The sequence below is a fragment of the Astatotilapia calliptera genome, chromosome 4, assembly GCF_900246225.1.
Source record: "Astatotilapia calliptera chromosome 4, fAstCal1.2, whole genome shotgun sequence".
NCBI classification, from domain to species: domain Eukaryota; kingdom Metazoa; phylum Chordata; class Actinopteri; order Cichliformes; family Cichlidae; genus Astatotilapia; species Astatotilapia calliptera.
Window position 1 is genome coordinate 6,908,372 of NC_039305.1, and position 13,114 is coordinate 6,921,485.

Consider the following 13,114-nt stretch of genomic DNA (forward strand, 5'->3'; position numbering starts at 1 on the left):
TTAATATAAAACTACGGAATTTGAATAAACTTAACTACATTTTTTGGTTTGGTTGAATACCATGATGTGCAACACATCTGTAGTATATAAGAAAAAAAGATGGGCAGCATTTGACATGATAGCATTTGATGGCCTTCAAAAAAAAAACAAAAAAAAACATGTTTTAAAACAAGATAACAAAAGAAGATAAGCGTTTAGTACTTTTGGCCCAGATGATGATAATGATGATGATGTTGGTGACAGGCCCTGTTCATCTCCCTCTCTCAGCCCAGTTTCAGTTTCTTAAACCAAACGTCTCATGTTCAGCAGGGTGTCAGGCTCACCGCTGGGTGCTGCCACTACAGCACTGCGACATAAAAGCAACGTGTCACTCCACATCACGTATTAGATTTTCTTCTCCGCATGACGCCTCTCTGCCCGTCTGCACATGCGTTTTCTCTTCTACCATTCCTTCGGTGTTCGAGCATGCACATTCAACTTGTTCATTTAGCAAATCATTTTCTGATACACCTGAGTGCTGAAACTGAAGCTGCTCTTTCAGATTGCACAAGGACGTACGGAAGAAAGGGAAGAAAAAGTGCACAGCATAGGAGCTCTTGATGGCATCCTATAATTGCCTACCATCATTGCTCAAAACATTTTGCTTAAAAAGGTTTTCTATGAATGTGAAGCTTCACCTCATCCATAGAGTTTAATTAAGGGTGAAGGTTTCATATGATGAATAAAGAGATTTGGAGCTCTACAAGGATAAAAACAAAAACAAGGTTTTATTCAAAACAGGAAAAAAAAATCTACAAATTTCAATTTAAAGAACACAAACAGGTCTTTAGAAAAAGTAAAGAACATTATTTTTCTCTTTCTTTAAACATGTCTAAAGAGTCTGGATTCGAACAATCACTTGGTACCGAGGGGCCCAAAGTGTCGTGAGGAAATATCACACACCATTACACCAGCTTGAACCATTGATACAAGGCAGGATATATCCATGCTTTCTTGTTGTTTATACCAGACTCTGACCCATTCGAAGTTTGTGTCAACTGTAGCCTCATCTTCCTGTTAATAGCAGTACTCTGTAATAGTGGCACTCTGTGTGGTCTCCTGCTGTTGTTTAACATTTTGTCCATTTAGAGATGCTCTTCTGCATATCTTAGTTGTAATGAGTGGTTATTCAAGTGTTGCCTTCCTCTTATATTAAGTTGTCAACGGGACCAACAGGATATTTTCTCCCAGAAACCTATCAGGCTAAAGAAATGGTAAATGGTAAATGGTCTGTATTTGTATAGCGCTTTTCTAGTCCCTAAGGACCCCAAAGCGCTTTACACAACCTGTCATCCACCCATTCACACACACATTCACACACTGGTGATGGCAAGCTACAATGTAGCCACAGCCACCCTGGGGCGCACTGACAGAGGCGAGGCTGCCGGACACTGGCGCCACCGGGCCCTCTGACCACCACCAGTAGGCAACGGGTGAAGTGTCTTGCCCAAGGACACAACGACCGAGACTGTCCAAGCCGGGGCTCGAACCGGCAACCTTCCGATTACAAGGCGAACTCCCAACTCTTGAGCCACGATCGCGCTTTTTTTTGCCTTCCAAGTAAAGATGTGACATACTGTAACCTATGAATAACTACATGCTCCTCATCCAGGGAATGAATATAAACATAGAAAGCTGTTGCTCACAGGATATTTTCTCCTTTTCTCTTTAAACCCTAGAGATGGCTGTGTGGGAAAATCCCAGCAGACCAGCAGTTTCTGAAATAATGAGACGAGCTTGTCTGGGACTAACAATGAAGCCACACTTAAAATCACTGACATCACCTCGCTTCTCCATTCTGATGCATGGTTCGAATTTTATCAGGTCTTTGTAATTATGTCTACATGGTTTGCATTGAGTTGCTGACATATGATTGGCTGATGAGACAGTACTTGATGAAGTGGCTAGTGAGGCTTAAACATTGCATGAAGAAGTCAGAGGGCTGTTCAACAATGTTTTGCAAACATATCAGAGACCAAATTAGAAATTTCTGGTTAAAATGAGAAGTGTTCTGTTTGGAAAAAGAAAACGCTGCATTCCAGCATCAGAGCCTTATTCCATCTGTGAAACCTGGCTATGGGAGAGTCGTGGGCCGGCCCCGTTCCACTGCATCTGGCCAAGGAAGATTTGTCACTCTACTGATGGAGCAATGGGGGTTTAAATGAAATTCTGAAGGAAAATGTCATACATACTTCTGTTATCTGCCTCTAAAAAGAACATGGGTCATGCAGAAACACAACTTCCCCCACTAAACCATTAAAAATAGTTACAGAAGAAAAAAATGATGCTTTGAAACAAACCAAACAAACAAAATCCTGGAACTAAAGATGTTCTGAACACTGATATACGTAATAATTTTTCCAAGCCAGTGTGCAGTACTAATCACTATTAAATGAAAATGTTTGACTGCCATTATGACTGCTGCAAGTGGGTTACACAAGATATATAAAGCAAAGGTTTACATACTTTCTGACCTCATAAATAGACAACATTGGACCTTTTCTTCAATAAATGGATAACAGTGTTAAATTATTGTTTAATTGGGTTTTCCTATATTACTTTTTTGAATTTGTGTAAAAATCATATGATGATTTCAGTCATACTGATGCAGAAATAGAGAAAATCGCAAGAGGTAAACAAATTTTCTCCAGAACAGTCTGTATATACTGAATGTAGATTAACGACATACACATGCATGCTAGCACATCCTTTCTCTTTCTAATAGTCACGTGTTGCAGCACTCATGATCCCTGACCTCTGCATTAGTATGTAAAAGTCAGGACATTTAGTACGTCCACATGCAGGCAGTCAGACAGGCTGTCTGCTTCCATCAGCTGATGTTCATCTGTGATTCAGTAGTTAGATGCAGAACCGGAGGGAGGTAAGAAGAGAGGGAGATGGAGGAAAACAAGCCGGATGTTGGATAACATGCTGGGGCTGGCCCACTGTCAGCCCCACTCATCACGAGCCCTGTCTGGGCATCCCACTAGCCTTGGAGTCACACAGAATGGCAGCGAAGGAGACTGGAAGTCACAGCCAAGCGGGTTAATGGGGGCCCAGATTTAGAAGGAGAGCTCTGTCACCTCCCCGTCGGAGTCTGTTGACTTTTACAAATCACAAAGTCACTCATTTGTAGCCTTCTTCTGCATCATAACACCTTTTGAGGCTACAGTGAAGTGTGTATCTGTGTGTAGTGTATATGCTCAAGGCTCTGTGATTAAAGCCTCTATTTGTGTTTCCTCTTTGCATGACAAGATTTTGCCCCAACATCTGAAGTCCTGTGAGTCATACCAGAGTCTGCAAAATTGACAGCAAAATGACATGAATAAATCATGTGACTCAGAGGATCTACTGCAGATTTTATGTTCTAGCAAGCTTTCTGTGTGAGAAATTCACAGAAGGCATTGATGGCAAGCCCATTTCATTTTCAGTTTAGGAAATTTCTGGTTGTCAGCTTTTCACTTATCCTAGCTCTGCTGACCAGGTACAAACAGTCAACAGAGATGGCAGTTTCATAAATCCACCAAAGCTCTGAATTAGAATTTTAGTTTGAGCTAAATAACTGCCGGCTATGGTAAATGTCCTCCTTTATGCTTCTCTGTCTGCAGATGATACTTTGGAAATTTAGGGTTAAATTTATTATCTACAGCTTTCTTTTCCATTTTCAAGTGGATAATGTGTTAATATACATGTGATCTGTACCAAAAAACTTCAAAAGTATTCAGCCTTAGCAGTCAAAGTAGCCCTGTATTGTGCTTCTTTGGATTTATCGTAAGCGACTGAAATCTTAAACTGGGATAGTTTTCTCAACATAAAGCTTTTCTAAATAATATCTGTTGTCTGATTAAAAAGCCCCTTTTTGCCAAGATAAAATGGGATCATATACACACACTCTCAGATGGACTGAATAACAATTTGAAATAAAATGATTAGAAAACACAAACTTTAAGTTATTTTACACAGTTTCTTTCTGCCGAATATCAATTAAAGCAGCATATAAAACAGTAACACAAGCATTACAGTACAGGTAGCAGATTACAACAGTTCATCTCTACACATGACTAAGCACTCTGTTACAACCTGTGACAAATTCCAATTTACGGTTCTTGTACCTGTGCAGTACCACAGGTACAGTCACACTCACGTAAATATGACCATCCATTCATCCATCCTTTTCTGCTTATCCGGGGCCAGGTCGAGGGGGCAGCAACCTAAGCCAAAAAGCCCAGACTTTTCTTTCCCCGGCCAACTCCTCAGCCTTTCCTGGCCAACAAAGAGATAATCTCTTCAGCATGTCTTGGGTCTGCCCCAGGGCTATTATGATGGTCAAAATATGACTAGTCACACACAACTTTGTAAAAATGGCTTTATCAGTCTCTCACAATACTGTGGAGGAATTTCGACTCACTCGTCTGTACGATGTTACTTCAGTTCAATGAGGTTTGCAGGCATTTGTTTATGCTCAGATCTCTCAGCACTTCAATCGGGCTGATTGGGTCATCGCAGCACCTTGATTCTTTTCCCATTACAGAGGAATTTTGACCCCTCTTTTTACAACGTTGCTCTGTTCATTGAGATTTGAGAGTATTTGTTTATGCTTGGCTCTTTGAGGTTCTGCAATAGCATTTTAATTAATGTGAGTTCTGGACTTTGACTGGGCAATTGTAGCACCTTGTGCTGATATGCTTTCTTTGGGTTTTCCATACACGTTACTAAGCATTATAACCAAGCACCTCAACTTTGGTCTCCTCTGGTCCAGAAGTCTTGCGATTTGTTAAAATGCAACACTGCAAGGAGAGCGTGTTCTTGATAGTGGCAGTATATAAAGAGTGTGAGACAACTGATCTGTGGGATACTCTTGTTTGTGTTGTTATTGGTTCATCAGAAAGCTGCGGATGAGAGTGGAGTTATAACATGCAAAGAGCTCCAGTGAAACAGAATGAAGTGTCCACTGAAGCCACTCTGTACTTTTCATGTGGTATTTTTCAAATCCTGGTAAATTCTGCTGCTACTCCCTTCTCTGTTCCCGCTCACTTGTCAAGCATTCAGCTGACACGCGGCATTATCCGCATCCAGCAACGTGCAGTTGGGATTTTCTAGGACTGCACAGGAGCATATTTGTGTTGAATGAAAACCTCTCTCTGCATGAAATCCACCAGGAAATAGACAAGCAAACAGACATAATCACAGAACCATAAATTATGCATGACCCAGGCTACCATATTCCTGGTAAACCTTCCAAACATCTATAAATGTGTTCAATTTTTTCTGTCTTGAACATTTACGACAGTGGCATTGTGTTAACATACCTCAGTGATGCAGACCGGAATAATGCCCAAACATTTGCTTTCATAGCAGTGGTCACACTTGCTGATAATCAATTAATCAAATTAATCTGATTAGCATTACCTGGCTGCATATAAGCCATATTCAAAAACAAAGTTCAGGTGCAGTTTATATTTAAAGGATAGCTTCAACCACATGCTATTTACTCTTTATTCTCTGTGAAGTTAAAGGTCTGGCAAACTTCAGGATAAATGGGAAGAATTTACTTTTACTGACAGCCATGCCAAGTGGGATGAAGAGAAATACAGAGGGAAAACCTTGAAATATATACTATGCCTTTATATAATGCCTCAGAAACCTTGAATCATTCATGCAAAGCCAGACAGACAGACAGATAGAGATATCCATCTATATACATCACCTTTCACTGCTGTAATGTTACCATTTTAGTTCACACCTACAGAGCTTTCATTTACTTGTTTTTGTCTGCAATGGTGGTTTTTAAACCAGAAAAGCTCAGAAATCTGAGTATGTGTCTGCATATGTGTGTGTATTTAGCATTGTGGGCTAATAACCAATTTTTCAAGGTCTGTGGCATAGACAGTGAAAACATCCAGACAAAAAACTTCCTGTTTCCACTGCCAGCAACTGATGCAGGTAAATATTAAAAAACAAAACAAAATCCATCAGACAATAGCTGAATTTTTCAAAATTGGCTTCAGGACTTTTCATGCATGCAACCAAAATCTGCTCAAATCCAATCTCTCAGTGCTACTCGAACTGTAAATGGAAAGCAGACAGAAATCAAGATCCTGACATTTGAGTAGCTGCCAGCTCCAAAAACAAAGCTAAAATAAATAAATAAGTGTGTATATATTGACCACTTGCAAACAAGATGATGCCAGAGGTCAGAGGAGAATAGTCCGACTACTTCGAGCCAATAGCAAGGCAACAGTATCTCAAATCATCACTCGTTAAAGCCAAAACATGCACAACCCATCGAAGCAGAAGCCTGAGGCTAAAACAAAGGCAAAAGAGGGCTCAACCCTTTTAAAGCATGGCGTACCGAGTAAAGTGGTATAGTTGATTGGCTGGACAGAAACTCGAGTGATCTATTATTTTTTTTTACAATTCAAACAAATGCCTCTATTTACTCATTAGTTCACAATAACTACACAGAGTTTTCCTGCAGACAAACAGCAATGCTACATTCACTGATTCGCACCCTGTTTATCCTTAAGGTCTAACAAACATTTTAAGGTATTTTTCTTCTCTCAAAACATTGATGAAGCTATTTTAATATACATATTTTTCCCAGAATTGTGTACCCTTACAGGGTGCCTGTATAAGGTGAAGCTCATCAGTGAGTATTTTCAGCTTGCAGGATACTATCATCTTAGAATCACCTTATTCTACAGTGATGGCAGCAGTAAATGCAGATTCTATATCAGCGTGTACACATACTGATTTATCTTTTTACTGAAATAATATGTTTTCACCATGAATTATTCATGTGATGGCACCATTTCATCAAACTCAAATATTCTACATTGTTATGTTTACAATAATAATGCAGAGATTTCACATTCTCGGTCTGTTTGGAAACACAGAATGATTCTTTAATTCAAATATAACCTCCAATAACCTGATCACAAACAGGTGCACACATTACATGTACTCAACTGAAGTGTTTCTTAGAAATTACACGTAAAACTACACAATAACAAGATGCCTTTTGCACAGCACTAAGTAACGTGAAGCCATAAATGTTGTCAATAAGCTCCTGACTGCTGTGGTCAGCCAGTCTGACAACAGAGGGGATGCTTCTGTTGCCACATAGGAAACACTGATCCTCTTTCACTCCCCCCTGCTGGTTTAATTATTGCAACCCTGGGGATTATTTGTGCAGCAGTAGTGGAAAATTTACACCCAGCATGGAGTTTAAACAACATAAAAGCCTCACAGAGAATTCCCGAAATCTATCTGACGCAGAAGTGTCTGCCTCTCTGTGTCTTCGTTCCTGGTTGAACCTTTTTTTGATCACTTTTCACAGTGTGAGTCACCACCTAAAGCACAAAGGGGATGATTTGTCCCATCTTTTTGTTTAAAAAAAAAAAAAAAAAAAAAAAAAAAGCAGCCACGTGGAAGGGTTTTAATGTAGACTTCAAGATTTAGAAAGTGTCAAGTACAGTTGCAGCTCATCCTGTATTAGCATAAACATTACCAAAGGCAGACATGTTTCATCTGCGGATTTCAATGAAACAATATTCGGCCCATCAAAGAAAACTCGAGCTTTTGTGGATGCTCATAAACTAAGACAGTGCCTACAGTAAAGGTGAAATAGGAAATGTTGGAAATTTCTGTAAGATGCTCACAAAGAGTTTTTACTCTCTGATGATGTAACAAAGTAAAGGAACATTTTGAGACACATTTCAAAGCTATGAAGATGGTATGTGGTAAATGTGAAGCTCAGGCCAGCGGGCCTAAAGTACATTAGCTACCCTAAGCCTCTTCTTAAAATAACAAAATCCAGCTTACAGTACCACTTCAAGTACAGTACCACTTTTTCGCTTCACTTCAAGTTAAGTAAAAGGTCGCTAGTTCGAGTTCATCCAGCTAACCACAGTACAGCTTATTACTAACATCAAAAACTGTTTTGCAGCCTTCATATATTAAGACAATTTCATATAGATTCATCACATTTGGAAATAAATATTTCAAATAAATGTTGCAATGAAGACTGAAGTAAAAGGCTTTCACTTTTCAAGTTCGAGCACACACTTTTCATCCATCCTGTGTCTGTGTGTGGCAGAGGTGCACTTCTACTTTCCAGGTAACAGACAGGAACTAAAAGGCATTTAAACCCTCAGTGTAGCCTTCAAGTAATACACACATTTGTGGTCTCTGAGCTGAGAATATGATACAGTGATTTATGTTTTTACCGCAAAACATAGCATGTGTCCCGTCTGCATCTCAAGTTGATTCATCACTGACATGAGGAGGCGATACACGCACAATATCATCTGGTTACTTCCCTAAAGAAATTATACAAAAGCAGGCTGATATCGGACACCACAAACACATTACCTTTTCACCCTTGCGTCTATAAAAATAATCCTGTCTATATGTGTGTTGACTCAGTAAGGATAATATTAAATGAGAAAAGAAACCAATAAATCTTTAAAACTGATGCAGTCAGTACACCACCTGACTCAGTAGCTTGTCGAACCACATTTAGCAACAATACATTGATCTGTGTGACATTATCAGGCCCTTACTTTATTACAGAGAAATTTTGACCCCCTCTTTACAACGTTGTTCTGCTCATTGAGATTTGAAAGCATTTGTTTATGCTCAGCTCTCGAGGTTCTGCAATAGTGTTTTAATTAGTTTGAGTTAAAACACAACAGTTCTCCAAACCAGTAAAATGACAAAAACTTCTGTTAGAAGTGGTCAGTCTTATTCATTATTAGGTTAAGTTGTATCTGACTTAACCTCTTAAACCCTGTGGAAGCAGTCTGCGAGTTGGTAATTTTTCATATGACTGTATAGGTGTAGTCTCACTGATTTTAGTGGTTTTTACAGATAAAGACTTTTCCTTGAACTAATGAAAAAGAAAAAAGTTGTAGATTCCAGCAATCAAATATATTCTAAACAATTTAACTGTACTATAATGACATGAATGTTATGAAATTGCAATAAGTTTAATTTTTACATCAAACACTGCAAAGAGGAATTTGTATAAGAGCAGACACCTATGAATTCATTCTGTTTAGATGGTTGTAAAGAAGCCTGAGATTTTATTTTTTGTTGTTGTGCCAAGCTTGAAAGAATGTGTAATGATTCCTTGAGGAAGCTGGGTGTCTACTCCACAAGTGATGGCAGAAAAGAAAATATATGGTGTAGTAGAAGAATTGAGCAAATGGGGTGAAAGGGACGAAAGTGAAACCATTTAAATTGCAGCAGGTACAAAAACACCATCAGTACGACATGAGGAGATACAAAGCAGGATGTAAATATAGGTCTGCCAGAGTGAAACACGTTAACATTTCTCAATAAAATGCAGAAACTTGTATCACACTAAAGAAAAAAGACAGGTAAACATATGCAGGAGTCTGCACAAGAAAGTGAAAGATATGGGAAAAGAAAAAATGAAAAAAGAAACGTGAAAAAAATGAAAGTGTTTTAATTTCTATACAAACAAAGCAAAACAAATTGTTATGAAAATGGCAGAATGATGGCTCGATTATGTAAGCTGTAGGCTTTTTTTTTTTTTTAAAGTTCAGATTATATAAAGTTGTGGTAGCAACTTAAAACAGCATGGCATAGTTGCTCAGGAGACAACAATATCATATATTACATCATATTAAATTACATTGTCCACAGAAAATTAGAAACGTTCTTTATCTTTTTGTTTTGGCAAGTTATTTGCTGAAAATATCACAGGAGCAAAGTGGGGAGACACCACAAAAACAAAAATGCTTGAAGAAATTTAAAGAGAATTAGTTTGTACATTAGGTTTGATGTCATTAGCAAACTATACAAACCAGCGAGCATCAACTCATCAATCTACTAAGTCAGCAACACTGTTTCACTTCAAACAGAAGAACATTAAACAGTTTGTAAAGCTCTAGTTTGGTTCCACAAAAAAAGGAGATATTTTGCATTGTGAATGAAAGTTTAGTCTGTAATGAAAAGGACCAGCACAAAGGTAAAACTGCTAATTGTAACCATTTGTATTCTTTTCCATTTTTCCCCCTTTTAGAGCCAATGTTTGTTTGGTCCATTCTGGACTTCACTGGAAACCGTCAACTGTATATACAGGATTTAGCTACTGTGACATAACTAATAGTCTGTTACTCAAAAACACAAAGTAACAGACTAATAAATTGCTGCAATACCAAAAACTGGAACACATATCTCCCACGACTGTTATCATAGATAACTGCAGTAAAACTTCTACAAAAGGCACCAACTGCACGTAGGTCAGTAACTTTAAGCCAAATCCAAAGGGAAGAATTAAACATTGGTGTAATGAGAGGGTAAGCAAGCTACAGACTATAACCATTTTTTGAACCGGGATGCAAACATGTTACTGTAGTTTCATCGTTTAAGTTTTGCACTTTAACATGTGAGCCTATGGGGATTAACTTGCTTCTAGAGGCAGCCTGACGTGGCTATTGGAGGAGTAGACACTTTTGCATTGGCTTCATTTTTAGTCCCGATGGTTTGCCACTTGGCAGTAAACACAATGGTGTACCACTAGTGTAATGTGGATTACATTTAAAGAGTTTTAAAAGTTTCTTATGTACATCTTTTGTCAACACAGAGGGAACTCTGTAAAAATAACCTTTTTTTCAGGATTATTAGTGCTGCAATTTAGCTCAGTCTGCACTTTTTAAAGGTCAGTATTCTGAAATAGGATCACTATGTCTTTTTAATTTACTTTTTCTGAGAGCAAACTAACACAAACAATTATGCTTTATAAGTTTATTATGTTACTGTTAGTAAAGAAAACCAACAACCAACAGTTCTGGAACCTTAGCCTCCTCGTCTGACCCATGCACACTGACAACAGCCTGCCTACAGATTATCCATGCACAGCATGATGGAACTCGAAAAGGTCAGCAACCATGATTAGTTTTCGCACACTCCTTTGCCAAAGCACCCGCCGCTGATGAGCCTGGACATATTAGCGGGTAAACACAGGCATACACAGTAAGCGATTTCGTGCAGTTTTCTTCTGCTGGTATATCTTTCAAAAAGAGAAAATTTGTCATGCATGTTACAAATACATTGAAGATCAAATCTGAAGTAAGTGAATGGTTCGAGTATATCACGGACTTGGGTGTATTTCAATAAGTTAGGTAAAAGTTTCTATTTAAATATGCATGTAAGAAATCTTGGCACAAGACACTGCAATTAGCTCTTTAATTTTTATGCAAACTTCCTTTGAACCACCATCCTCTCCAGAATGCTTCTCTCTCTCTCTGTCTCATAGAGCTCGTCTTTGGTGAGTCAGCCAGCACAAAAAGCCAGACATCAATACTTGATCGGAGTCCAAGGCAGCCTGCAGCTACCCAGCTCCACCAGCTGGTCAGGGCAGCTTCACCATAAAGCGGGAGAAGAGACGGCAGGGTGGAAAAGGCTGGAACAGGCACTGCTCACAGGCTCTTCCAGTCTAACAGTAATCCAGAGAGCCAGCAGAAAGCAATCTGTGGTGTGCAGTCAGCCTCAGGGGGCACCAGGAGGGCACGACGGGGATCCGTCTTAAAATATACCAAACACAAAAAATAAAAACAAAACTGCTTCCTATCGAACAGCTGAGGGATGCGCCTGTGTTTTTATAGAGAGGCCATTATTTTTTTTGTTGAGCCCCATGGGGTACTAAATGTGTTAAGTCCCATGTGAGACAATATGAGACAGCCCAGCATCTGCCACAGAAACTTGCTTCCTCCATTTCTCTTGGTCCTGTCAGAGCAAAGCCACGGTTCAGCTCTGAGGAGTCAGTCAGACCCATCACACTGTGATAGTCCCTGTGAGAGTTTTGTCTTAAGGCAGCAGCCTGCTCTCACACCAATAATCATGAAGAAAATATGAATAGCATTTAAATACTATGTCGCAAACAGATTTCCTCATCATCCATCAACAAAAAGATAACAATTCAACATTCAGAGCAAACAGATAATATTTTTGCTGAGCATGCTTTCTGCACAGTTTTTGCAAAGATTTGCTTTAATTTGAAAAGCTGCGGTAAAGTCGAAAATGTTTATTGGGATCAGCGGAGGATGACACAAAGCTCAGAAACATGTTATAAATATAAGAATGTCAAAATTCTAGCTTTAGTAAGACTATACTGTTTAAGCAATGGTGCCACATTGTGCCTAAAAGTACACAAAAATTGAAACTGTTGTATTACAGTAATATAATACTGAATATCGACAAATAAGTATTACCAGTGCATTAACATCCAAATCCTCACAGTGCAACACCCAAGCAAGACAAGGAAACTATGCAGGGTGCCCGTACCATACAATTCAATGATCAACAGTTCATGTCACATTAAGATGAGATTAGAGGACCATTTCTCATCATTTTAACTCTTTGTTCTTTTCTAGCTATAACAGCTGATCAGCTCTTTATAATAAATAAATCAATAAATAAAGAAGAAATGTTATGATAGCAACAACAAACAATAAACCAGCAAACACATCATCATTATCAACATGAAAATAAGAGTCTGGCATTATATAATTATTAATAACAATAAATAGCAAAAATCTGTTCTTTCTATATTGTTAATAAAAGTTATAAAACATTTATAACTTATTATTACTATCATCACGATAAAAACATGTCAAAAGTATTTTAATTCTATACATTATTTAAAATTATTTTTAAAAAGTTAATAAAATGTTCAAAAATATGATTTTATTATGAAATAATATTAATTACAATTCAATTTAAATGGACTGGAATCTTGACTTCTGTCTCAAATTAGATCTTTCAATTACATCGATCACTCTTCAGTTAAGCAGGTTTACCTATGTTTAGGTTCTAAGGAAAGAAGTTGAAAATGGACATGGAAGCAGGTGTAACAGTGAGGTAGTGAAGGTGGGAGAGTTAAAATAGCTAGGGTCAGTTATCTAAAAGTAACAGACATTGCACAAGAGAGGTGGGAAAAGAGTGGAGATGAGTGTCAGGAGGTATCTGTGAATGAAGGACAGCACTAAGAGTGAAAGGAGAGATTTATAAGATGGTAATGAGACCTGCTATGATGTCTGGTTTG

At 38.4% G+C, this 13,114-nt stretch overlaps 1 long non-coding RNA gene across 1 annotated transcript in view; it reads right to left on the reverse strand.

Moving 5' to 3' along the window:
* Positions 1–1,586: 1,586 nt before the first annotated feature.
* The window catches only part of LOC113020371 (uncharacterized), a 46,390-nt gene continuing 34,862 nt past the window's right edge, over positions 1,587–13,114 (reverse strand). The window contains exons 3-4 of the long non-coding RNA XR_003272190.1: positions 4,184–4,302; positions 1,587–3,336 (exon numbers count right to left, since the gene is read on the reverse strand). This is a non-coding gene — a long non-coding RNA (uncharacterized LOC113020371). The remainder of the gene's footprint in view (positions 3,337–4,183; positions 4,303–13,114) is intronic.